At 35.3% G+C, this 13,288-nt stretch overlaps 1 non-coding gene across 1 annotated transcript; it reads left to right on the plus strand.

The window, feature by feature from the left end:
- Positions 1-12,435: 12,435 nt before the first annotated feature.
- LOC121210301 (small nucleolar RNA R71) lies at positions 12,436-12,542 on the plus strand. The gene has a single exon (XR_005905415.1). It is a non-coding gene; the product is annotated as a small nucleolar RNA R71 (small nucleolar RNA).
- The last annotated feature ends 746 nt before the right edge of the window (positions 12,543-13,288 follow it).

Consider the following 13,288-nt stretch of genomic DNA (forward strand, 5'->3'; position numbering starts at 1 on the left):
TCCGAGCTCTAAAGACCCGATGACTACGTGTGGGGATTTTGTCCGGGTAAGACCCGATAACTTCGTGTGGAGATTATGTCCGGGTAAGACTTCGTAATAAGAATTGCTTATAAATATATTCAATGCGAAAGGTTAAACAGGTATGTACTTCAAGTTTATATGTGAGCTTGATTTGCACTAAATCATAAGGTAGTTATGTGATGCATACGAAAGCAATCTATGAGACTATTCCTGTGATTATGTGACATCGGATCAGTGTGAGAGGTGATGTGAAATCATACGATATATCTATGTCACATGAGCTCACTTTTATGTGAAAGTTTATCTGCCTATTGTATATGATGAGATGTGCAGATTCGGTAAAGGGATGGTATGCCCGAAGGAAGAGTGAAATAAAAATACGAACAACTATGTTATAATTTGATTGTTATCTGTTGACACTGCTTAAAACTTACTAAGCATTGTAATGCTTACTCCGTTTACTCTGTTTCCTCTGTTTTATAGATTTCATTGTGAAGCTACAGGCTCGGGGATCGTCAGCAACTAGTCACACTATCACTATCCACTGTTTGGTACTGCTATGTTTCGGATTGTCTTATGGCATGTATAAGATAGACTAGTGGCGGAAGAATATTTCGGTTAATGTATATAGCCATGCGAAAATGACTTATATATGTTTGAGCATAATGTTATAATCATTTGGTATGGAATTGGTTAATCGCTATCATGATTTGTGCTATTTATGCTAAAAGGGCTAGTTGAATCATGGAAACTATGAATTAGGTAAAGTCTACCTTAAAGGCAGATGCTGGCAGCAGCAGTGATGTAGATTTGGAAAATCACTAAAAATAGTAGGATTGGATTTAAATAGTGAATAAATTATGTAAACGAACCTTGATGAATCTATTTTCATAGAAAAGTAACGAAATGATCATATGGACAGTATGTTAAGAGATATTCAGGTTCTCGTGAGAAGGGGCCAGAACGGTTTCTGGATTCTCTGTTCTGACTTTGGAAATTCATTATAAATTAACCAGAGATAATTAGGAGTCATGCATATACGTATGGATTCCTCTCTGAGTCTAGTTTCTATAGAAACAAACGGCATCAGTATTGAAGCCCTGTGCAGGGAGATATCCAAGTCGTAATGCGCAAAGGTCAGTGTAGTCGATCCCTGTAACATGGGAGACTTTGACTAATAAACTGTACTAATTGGCCTGACCAAAAATTGTAGAAAAAAATATGTAGATGGGCATATGAGTCTAGTTTCAGGGAAAAATTATGAAACTGATTTTTAAGTTGTGAAACTCAAGATATGATTTTTAAAGCGACTAGTACGCAGATTGGCAGTGTCTGGGAAATTTTTTTTATAAGTGGTTAAAGTCTGCTAACACCTCGTGTTCGACTCCGGTGACGGTCTCGGGTTCGGGGTGTTACATGGATAAACTAGTTCATGATATTAGGATTCAAAAAAGACAAAATTCATGAAATAAGAACCAAGATTTACTAACCAATTTGAGCTTTAAAGCATAAGAAAAATGGCTGAATTTTCTACCCCCATTTCCGGCATGCAGAGCAAAAAAATGAAGCTTTCTTCTCTTTTTTTTTTTGAACAACTCTTATATTTTTTTATTTTATTTATTATCTTTACTAACTCTTCTATTTTTTCTCTTATTTCACTTACATGTATAATAGTTATCCTAGTATATCATTATTGATATCACCTATATATCTATATTAGCCTCATACACATCCACTAACTCCATTTGACTAATATAAAAATGGGCTATTTACTCAAATAGTCCTTGCAACTCTTTCTTCAATTAATTGAGTCCCTATCAATTAAAATTAATAATTCAATATTCCATTAACTTTAAAGTAATTGGAACGACGGAAATGTGCAAGTGTACACAATCGCAACAAGTAATAAAGTGACAAGTAAATGTCGAGTTATTGTACCCACAGAGACTATGAAAAGAATTATTTATGAATGCTATTTAAAACACTTTGGCGGAGAAAAGTATTTTTTTTTTGAAAAGAGTGATTAAGAAAATTAATATTTTAAACTAAATAAAAATAAAAGTTCTAATGCACGATTTCAAAATGTGATTTAATCAAGATGACATAATTGTGTTGGATTAATTACATTTCTTTAACTTAGAATTATTAAACTCATGTTTATGTTGTTACGAACAAATTCACGGAGACTCGATAATTTGCTAACTTATGAACATACTCACCTACACAAATCCATTCATCTCTTAACATATCCCTATATCAATTCAAACGATTAAACAGATTTTAATAAGCAAACATGTTATTGCACATACATACTCATTAAATTGAACTAATATCTTGCATATTCCTTTGTCAATTCAAATGATTAATTAAATCTAATAAGAAAATAAAAGACTATGTGAGGTAACAAGGTATCCTTACCTTGAAACAGTTTAATCACTATAATCTTGCAAATTCTGCAAGGCAAGTGTATCGTCAGATACACTGTTAATTTAACCTTCAGCTACCTTAGAAGAATAAACACGCACTGACTAAGTATTGTTTCAATTAATTACAATTTTAATCCTTTTAAATAATTAATTCATTAGCTACCTCACAATTTTAATGCAAGAATAACTTAGACATGGTTTTACTTAATCAAGCATTTTACCGAGACCTATAACAGCATAAACACAATTTTAATAATTTAAGCAAATGAAATGCAATAAAACCAACACGAATTAAATTCAAGCTAAGCTGATTAAATTAACCATTCGAACAACATAAATATTCATAGATATGTTCATCATAACAACAACAAAAATTAAAGAGATAGGGAACAAGAATCAAATCCGGTGTTTCTCTGTGGCTTGACTAATTTGATCTGTCCTTATTCTCTATTGTCCTTGCCGATCAAGGCTGCTATGAACACTTCAATGTTTCTCCAAAATGGCTGATGAATGTCCCTTTTCCAAGAGGAGAAATTGGCAAGAGAGCAAGGGATTTTGAAAGGGAAAATTAGAGGAGAATGTGAGAGAAGAGAGAAGAGATGTGAATGAATGAGGGATGCTTTGAATGATCAGCCAAGAGGGGTTTTTATAGCTGAATGTGGCAGCTAAAATTTTCTAAAAATAGCAGCCAAAGAGCCACCCCTTGGCCGACCATCTATGTGGCAAAGTTGATGGCTTCAACTTTGCTAAATATGGCCTGGGGCAAATCTTCAAAGCCACCAATTGTGGAGGGGTTGAATTGTAATTTGAACAATCCTTCAAGGGCTTCTTTGCAGCTTAAGTAATCAGCTAATGAGATGAATTGGGTCAACACTTGGACAATTTGGGCTGTCCTTTTCTTGGTCGGTTCGGTTCAATCGGACCGTTTTTTCATAATTAATTAATAATAATTTCTTAACCCAAATTAACTTGGATATAAATTAAAATTAATTAAATTATGAATTAATACACATAATTTTGGACCATCTTAGGCTAAAAATTAATTTGCCTCGGTGCTTCAAATTGCTTCTCAGTTTTGTGCTTCTAGTAGTGTCTGCCGAGCCATTTTTCGCCTGTTGTGCAATTCTGTCGAAAATAACCAAAATTAATAAAAAATAATTATGAAATTAGCTAAAATTAAATATGTTCATATTTTAAGTGCAGTTTAATTATTTTATAAAAATTAATTATTTTTTGACAAGAATTTAACCGAATTCGCATGACTTTAAGTTTAAAAGGGTATGAAAGAGTATGTAAATTTTTGTGTTTCCACACCCCCAAAATTAATTCATTGCTCGTCCCGAGTAATGAATGAATTTTGAAAAGAATTTCTTGGAAACACCTTTGAAAAATTCATTCAAAACAACATTTTTCTCAAAATTATGAATTTAATATACTTATGCTTAAAGACAAGAAATTTGATAGTTATGCTACTTAGGTATACATATCATTCAAATTAATCTCAACAACTATTATAATAGCAAAAATTAGACTAAATGCTTCCTAATAAAGTCATGTTAAACCTTACCAATGTAATTTTATTCTTTTTATTCAAGATTAAACTGCAATCATTAAGTTTAACTTATGTCTTCATATGTTGTACGTAGTAATTTCTCTCCACTAATGTAGGCAGCATTGGCACTTTGAATCAATAGGTCTTTAACAAGGTTGTAACGTCGTTGGGCTTAAGGGTAGGTAAAAGATAGATAAATTTAGGCTTTTAACCCTAGACTCAGCTTGCATTTGGACCTTCGAAATAATTACCTTCAATACATCAACTTTCTTTACTTTCACATACTCTTTTGTACATCTTATTTTAAGGACTCATGCTCTTTTTTTTAATTCAAGCATTTTACTGAATGTAGTACAATTATAGAGCATCCGATACTTCTTTTCAACTTCCCCAAACTTATTTGTAAAGAATGCTTCGAATAGTACTGTGTTTAGTGTTTGGGACAATTTTAAGATAGTTAAGAGAAATGATGGCTAAATTTGTAAGGGTTCAAATAAAATTAGGCCATATAGTCTCAAAGTTGGGTTTCAAAGGATAAAAATTTCATCATGGTTGGCTTGAAAGGCTCAAACGGTCCAAACAAAAGTTTCCTAAATCATTTCCAATGTTCCATGCTTCCTAGGATTTCGTCTCAAGAAACTACAAAGTCAATTCTAAATACTTAAACTTTCATGCATGCCTAACTTTCGTAAGGAACTAAAAACTTATGGTACGATTTGCATGCTTTAAAAATACTTTCATATCATTATTAAGCTAACATAATAATTTATTGAAATAGTAGAAATTTATTTATACCAAAGTTTAGCATACTTAACAAAATTTCCAATTATTGAACAAAATATATCCTAATCATAATTAAAAGAAAAATTTATTCTGAGTGGAAATAATTCAATTTTTCGGTCCCCCTACTTAAGATGAACAATGTCCTCATTGTTAAAAGTGAATAGATACTATACACCAGGTAGGATTCTAGAAAAGAGGAGGTGAGTCCAATTGACTACTTAAGTACCGAGCTCTCTCTAGATCAAATCTTAGACATGTATATACCTATTGCCACACTTTATACTTTGTGACTTGTTTAATATTCATGATCTCCATCTCTTGTTTTATTATGTGAAAAATAAAAATTCCTACTTAAACTTAATCCTAAAATGGCCTAAGAATAGAAATAAAATAAAGTCAAGATCCCCCCTTTTATTTATTTGCAGATCTTTTCGAATTCGACTCATCTTTTGCTTCATCATTATTGCCTTTGCATGAATCACTTCGCTCCTTCCTCGATAATGGACTCCATGGTTCAAATATAAAATCTGGAAATTCAGGCACAAAAATAAATGGGTCATTGTAAATTTTCTTAAGAGCACTTCTCATCGAGTCATTCCTTATTTTTGAGTATCTCCAGTAAGATTGTTGCTGCCATTGCATATGCTGCATTATGTCCATCAACTTTGACAGCTTATTTCAAAGATCTGGGCTAGGCAGTTGAGCTTTGAATATTGAAGTTTCTCATCAGGTTCAACTTCTGGTTCCATTGGTTCCACCGTATCAGGGACTTTTGCCGATTGCACTGGCTTGATCTCTGTGGGATCTTCTTCCTCTTCTTTGGAATCCTCACTTTCTTCAATTCACTAATGTAGAACAGAATCTCCAGCTATTCAGTAGAGGTCCCAATCTATGATTGTGCCCTGGCTATAGCCTATCTTCTTTACGTTTGCAAGAATTTTAGCTTTCAAGCACATAATTGTTATCGTAAAGGGAAAGTAGGCTGGCCCATAACGTCTAACGGCACAATTCCGCATTTCTCTCAGGATGATTTTTCCCACATCAATGGTGTTTCTAGTTAAAATCGAGTATAATAAGACCATTCGCTCTAATGAATTTGTAGTCCCATGTGAGCTAGGCAAGTGCTGTCAAATATTCTCTTCGACAAGTGTCAATTCCTTGCTTTGACACAGTCCACTTAGAACCTAGAACTGTAAGTTCGTCGAGAATTTCTTGCAAATTTTCAGGCTCTATATTTCTCAGCAAGGAAGAATATTGGTCGTTTTCGAAATCAGGCAATTCAAAGAACTCATTACTAGCATTTGAAGTTATTGGTACCTTGATTCCGTAAACTGGAACTTCTGTCAACTCGCTTGTGGTTAAATTTGCATAGAATTCGTGCACTAACTCCTCATCCACACTAGGTCTCTTCTCACAAAACAATTTCCAATTGAGGGCTTCAGCAACTTGACAAATATGTGCCATAAAATCAATATAGTTGCTTTCTTTCAATGTGAAGCCTTTCTGAAGATGTATCTGTTGATTTTTAAAGATAGTCTTGTATCTTGCTTTGGCTTCTTCACAATGAAACTTGTTTTGTGTTTCATCAATTTGGGCACAAGCACGAGTTCTCTTGCAAGGCATGATTAACCTGAACAAAAGATGGGAAAAATTATTTTCTCAAAAATTTAATTAATAATATTTATTAATGATTCAATAAATTGAAAAATTAATTATTAGAATAAAATTAAATTTAAGAGAAAATTCGGTCTTACCACCTTTTACGTAAAAATTAAAAGCTCCTAAGTAAAATAATTATGAAACAAAAGTTAGCAAATAAGAATAGGTTGGGGGTTTTTGGTTGAGGATGGGTGAAAGGGTGGTGTGAGTAATAGGGTTGATGCCGCATGGATGTTGGGCAGCAAGAGGATGCACCAAGTAAGGCCAAGGAGCAACGTAACCTGGTGGGAGTAGCTACATGGCAACAGGCAGCAATGGGGCAAGTGGGTTGGGGCTGGACACAGCGTGGGATGCATGGATCCTTGCCAACAGGCCTGTTGAGCGCTGGAGCTAAAGCTGGTATGGCACCAAGGAGCAAGCCAGGCAATCTGTTGGTGCTGGACGATCGCACACCGTGTACGTGAGCTGCTGCTGGTCGAATGAGGCTATCGGCTAGAGGCTTGTGGCTCTTAAAGTTTTGGGTGTTTTTGGAGTGAATGGTAAATGAATGAAAATAAGAATAGATGGGTGGAATTTATAATGGAAGGAGTAAGAAGTAGAGTAGAATTCTTAGAGTAATTTAATAATTAAAATATTCTAATTCTAATTCTATTCAAAGTTAACAACAATTAATAATTAAATATATGCATATTAAATTATCATTGCTATTAATTTATTAAAACAAAAATAAAATATGATTAAAATTAAAACTAATCCTAACTCTATATAAAGTTGATAATAATCAATATATATTATAATGGATATAATTGTATATTAATAATTATCATCTTTTTTATTAAACTAAAAACATTTATTCTTGAAACTTTTCAAAAATATTTACAAAAAGAGGCATCTAATTTTTATTATTTACGAAATGAGCAACCAAATTTTAAAAATAATTCAATTAAGTCCATAGACTTAATGAAAATTTGAAATTGAGTTGCAATTTAAAACTTGGATCAAAATTGACCCTTTTATTTGAAAAACAAAAAATTTAAATTTCTATTTAGGGAATAATTTCTCAAAAAAATTATTATGTTAAAATAAATTCCTAAGAAAGATTGAAGGGGTCATACGTGGTCCCGTTTAAGTTCCAATCTCCTAGACAAAATTTATTCAAACATACTAATCCTAAAAATATACCCTAAATCATTTAATACAAAGGAACATAAGAAAAATTAAACATTTGATAAAATGAATGAAATTTGATTCCGTTCTGTCTTATTTCCCCAGTAATGTTTCAGATGCTGAGCATTAACTTGGAAATTACCTCCCTTACCTTGGAGTTCAACAACTCCGTACGGATAGACGCAATGAATCGTAAATGGACCAGCCAACTTGATTTTAGTTTACCTGGAAAGAACCTTAATTTGAAATTAAATAACAAGACTTGCTGACCTGCTTCAAATTCTCAAACTCGAATGTGCTTGTCATGACATTTCTTAAGTCTCTCCTTAAGTAATTTGGTATTTTCATATGAGAACATTCGGAATTCCTCTAGCTCATTAAGTTGGAGCATCTATTTCTCTTTAGCAAGCTTAAGATCCAAGTTGAGTTGTCGAAAGACCCAGTAAGCTTTGTGCTCTTAAGGGCAGATAACAAGCTTTCCCAAAGACCAAGCTATAGGGTGACATCCCTAAAGGCGTATTGTATGCTGTTCTGTAAGCCCATAAAGCATCACCCAGTCTTTTGGGCCAATCTCATCGGTTTGGGCAAACTACCTTCTCAAGTATGCCTTTGATCTCCTTGTTTGCCAATTCAGCTTGCCCATTCATCTGCGGATGGTAAGCTGTAGTGACCTTATGTTTCACTCCATGTTTATCTAATAACCATTTTAACCACTTGTTCACAAAATGGGACCCTTTATCGCTGATAATAGTTCTTGGGGTTCCAAACCTTGTGAACACGTGTTTCTGCAAAAACTTCATCACAACCTTAGCATCATTTGTCGGATAAGCTTTAGCCTCGGCCCACTTAGACACATAGTCTACTGCTACCAATATATACATGTGACCAAAGGACGGAGGGAAAGGACCGAGATAGTCAATACCCCAAACATCAAATAATTCTACTTCAATGATGTTTGTTCGAGGCATCTCATTTCTGTTGGTAACATTTCCAACCCTTTGACATCGACCACAACTCTTTACATAGGCATATGCGTCTTTGAATAATGTTAGCCAAAAGAATATGGCTTGCAGTACCTTGGCTGCAGTACATGTACCTCTGAAGTGTCCCCCACTCGGAGTTGAGTGATAATGATATAGAATCTTATGTACTTCATTTTCTGCCACGCATCTCCTGATCATTTGATCTGCACACTTCTTAAACAAGTAGGGCTCTTCCCAGAAATAGTACTTCACATTGTGAAGAAACTTTTTCTTTTGATGATACGTCTTATCAATCGGCATCAAACCACAAGCTAAAAAGTTAGCAATATCAGCAAAACAAGAGGTATTATGGACATGATTTATTTTCAGTATGTGTTCATCTGGAAACGTCTCTCGAATTGGTATAAGAGGAGAGTTCCCTTTTTATGGCTCCAATCTGGACAAGTGGTCTGCTACTTGATTTTCTACTCCCTTTCGATCTTGAATTTCTAGATCAAACTCTTGAAGTAGAAGTACCCATCGGATTAACCTCGGCTTAGCATTTGTCTTGGCAAGTAAGTACTTAATTGCTGAGTGGTCGGTATAGACAGCCACTTTGGTACCTATAAGATAAGATCAAGTAACTTGTCAAAAGAAAACACAATAGCAAGTAACTCTTTTTCTGTTACCGTATAATTCAGTTGAGCTCCTATCAGAGTTTGACTTGCGTAGTAGATGGGATGAAAAACTTTGTTCCTTCACTGGCCCATAATAGCTCCTATTGTGAAGTCACTTGCGTCACACATCAGTTCAAATGGAAAATCCCAGTCTAGTGTGACGATTATGGGTGTCGAAACTAGTTGACTCTTCAAATTGTTGAAAGCTCTGAAGCACTCTTCATCAAATTTGAACGTCATGTCCTTCTCCAATAATTTGCATAAGGGCTTAGCAATTTTGGAGAAGTCCTTAATAAATCTTCGATAGAAACCGACGTGGCCCAAAAAGCTCCTAATACCCTTTACAGATGTTAGAGGTGGGAGTTTCACAATAACATCTACCTTTGCTTTATCTACCTTGAGCCCATGTCTCGTTATCCGATGCCCTAGAACAATACCTTCTCGTACCATGAAATGGCATTTTTCCTAGTTGAGTACGAGGTTTGTTTCTTCACATTACCTTAATACCTTGGCTAGATTGGCTAAGCAATCATCATAAGTATCTCCAAATACTAAAAAATCATCCATAAAAACTTCCAAATACTTCTCAACCATGTCAGTAAAAATAGACATCTTACATTTTTGAAATGTAGCAGGTGCATTACATAAACCAAATGGCATGCTTCTAAATGTAAATGTACCGTACGGGCAGGTGAATGTTGTTTTGTGTTGATCTTTTGGTGCTACTGTAGTCTGATTATACCTCGAGTATCCATCAAGAAAATAGTAATAGTCTCACCCCGCAAGTCTATCCAGCATCTGGTCCAAAAACGACAAAGGAAAGTGATCTTTCCTAGTACCTTGTTTAGCTTTCGATAATCAATGTAAATTCTCCATCCCGTAACTATTCTAGTTGGTATCAACTCGTTATGCTCGTTTTCAATGACCGTGATACCTTCTTTCTTTGGCACGCACTAGACTGGACTTACCTATAAACTGCCTGAGATGGGGTAGGTTATACCTGCATCTAACCACTTGATTATTTCTGTCTTGACTACATTCTTCATAATGGGGTTCAGTCTTCATTGTCCATCAATCGCCCCTTTTTTGCCATCTTTAAGGATAATCTTGTGCATGCATACAGATGGACTAATTTCGTGAATATCGACTATGGTTCATCCGATAGCCTTCTTGAATTATTTGAACACCAGGATGAGTTTCTCATCTTGCTCATGTTAATTTTGCTAAAACAATTATAGGGAAAGTAGAAGCGTTACCTAAATAAACATATTTTAAATGTTAAGGTAGTACCTTGAGTTCTAATTTAGGTGGCTCCTCGATTGACGGTTTTGGTTGGGCATAATCCCTTTTCTCTAATTCCAAAGATTCAAAACAGGATTGCGGATTAATTCCCTTTTGATTAGCTTCTAACAATGCTAAGTATTCATCCTCCTCTTCATCATTTGGAGGTTCTGATGTCAAAGTTTGTTCCAACGAATCCTCAATGTAGTTGAGCTCCTTCTCCACTATTAAATCCTCTAAATTAGATATTGCAGAACAATCATCAATTGTGTCAGGAAATTGCATAGATTTAACAATGTTAAATGTTTCCTGATCATCCTGAACATGCATAGTAAACTCGCCCTTCCGTACATCAATAAGGGTCCTTCCGGTTGCTAGGAACGATCTTCCTAAGATAATTGGCATTTGTTTGTCTGCTTCAAAGTCTAGAATAACAAAATCAGTAGGGAAGATAAATTTATCTACACGTACCAATACATCCTCGATTTTTCCTTCTTGATGTGCTAAAGATCGATATGCTAATTGAAGTGTAACTGTATTAGGTCTAACTTCACCTATCCCCAACTTCCTAAATATTAACATAGGCATCAAGTTAATACTCGCACCTAAGTCACATAATGCCTTACCACAATATGTTGCTCCAATGTTGCAAGGTATCGTAAAACATCCAAGATCCTTCAAATTTGGGGGTAATTTGTCTTGAAGATATACATTGCATTCCTTCGTCAGAGCTACCATCTTAAATTCTCTAAGTCTTTATTTTTTGGACAGGATATCCTTCATGAATTTGGCATAGTTTGGCATTTGCTCAAGTGCTTCAACCAACGAAATGTTGATATGAAGTTGCTTAAGTACGTCTAGGAACTTCTTGAATTAAATCTACTGCTTCTACTTTTGAAGTCTTTGAGGGTAGGGTGGTGGTGGTATCTTTACTGAAACTAGTTGATTCATCTTCTGTGGCAATTATGCTTCTAACGGAGTTATGAGTTGATCAGAATTAGCTGGTTCTAAAATTACCTTGTCAGGTTTTACAGATTCTGGTTCTTGTGAAACTGGAATTTCAACACTCGATTGAACTTCCTCTGAATCTTGAGCGTCAGCTTGCTCCTTTTCAACTTCGAGGTAATTGGGCTTTAAAGTCTTTCCACTCCTCAATGTCAACGCTTTGCAATGCTCCTTCCCCGAATTCCTCAGATTCTTAGTATCACTTGGTAAAGCACTTTGTGGTCGGTTCCTAAGTTCAGTAGCAAGCTGGCCCACTTGATTCTGCAAATTCCTTAGAGTTGTGTCATTTTTCGCCATGTATACCTTTAATAAATTCTCTAAGCTATTGGATGATTTAGCCTGAGCGGGTTTCTGGACTTGTTGAGGGAAACTAGGTAGCTCGGTTGGTCTAGGTTAGGCATAAGTGTTACTCGTTCCAGCCCTTTGGTTACTATTGGGTGGTTTCGCCATGATGGTTATCGAAATGGGATTGCAGTCCTTGCCTTCCTCGATTTTGGTTCTGGTTACCTATGTAATATATGGATTCTGGGTTCGATGGATATTCTTCAAACAAATGTCCTTCCCTATAATAAACACAGGCTATGATTTCAAATTGATTTGGTGGTTATGCTGTAAAACTATTAGACCCATTATTAGTAAGATTTTTTAACATTGAGGATATTGATGATACCTGAGATGCGAGTGAAGTAAGAGCGTCTACTTCATGTATTCCAGCAACTCATCTTCCTGAAGTTGCTGGATTGGGTGGCCATTGATAGTTGTTACTGAGAATCCTCTCAATGATTTCATAAGCCTCATTATAAGACTTAGAAAGGAGAGCACCGTTAGTAGAAGCGTCCACTACCATTCTCGTGTGAGCATTCAGACCATTATAAAATGTCTCAAGTTGGATGCAATGTGGGATTCCATGATGAGGGCACTTTTGTAATAATTCTTTGTACCTTTCCCATACCTCATACAAGGACTCATCATCCATTTGTTGGAAAGTAGTGATCTCGTTCCTCAACTTAGCATTCTTGCTAGGCGGGAAATACCTCATAAGGAATCTTTCTACTAACTCTTGCCAGGTGGAAATTGAATTTGGTGGCAATGAGTTCAACCAAGCTCAAGCTCTGTCCCTTAGTGAATATGGGAATAGCTTCAATCATAATGCATCTTCAGGTACTTCGACTAACTTGAAAGAATCGCTCACCTCCATAAATAATCTTAAGTGTAGGTGAGGATCTTTGGTAGGCATTCCACTAAATTGGCCCACTGTCTGAAGCATCTGGAGCATGACTGGCTTTAGCTTGAACTGTTGTGCCTCAATTTTGGGCCTCCTAATAGTCGGATTAAGATCATGAAACACTGGCACGACATACTATCAGAAAGCTCTATCCCTATCGTCAGCAATAAGGATAGGATTTTGAGCAGGGTTTGCTCCATTTCCTTGGATCAGATTTTCGAAGTTCATTTCTTCGGTCCTTCGCTTGCTTGCTTGTCTTCTTTGCTGTGAAAAGTTCATTCAATTTCAGGGTCTACACGGAGTAAATCAATAATTCGGTCAATACTCAAAAACACCTGAAATAATCATAGAAAAATTAATTAAGTTAAAATTTGAACAGAAAAATAAACCAAAATGAAAAACTAACAAATTTACAAATAATGACTTTTTAAAACAGTCCCCGGCAACGGCGCCAAAAACTTGAAACGACGGAAATGTGCAAGTGTACACAATCGCAACAAGTAATAAAGTGACAAGTAAATGTCGAGTTA

Source organism: Gossypium hirsutum, chromosome A11, assembly GCF_007990345.1.
Source record: "Gossypium hirsutum isolate 1008001.06 chromosome A11, Gossypium_hirsutum_v2.1, whole genome shotgun sequence".
NCBI classification, from domain to species: domain Eukaryota; kingdom Viridiplantae; phylum Streptophyta; class Magnoliopsida; order Malvales; family Malvaceae; genus Gossypium; species Gossypium hirsutum.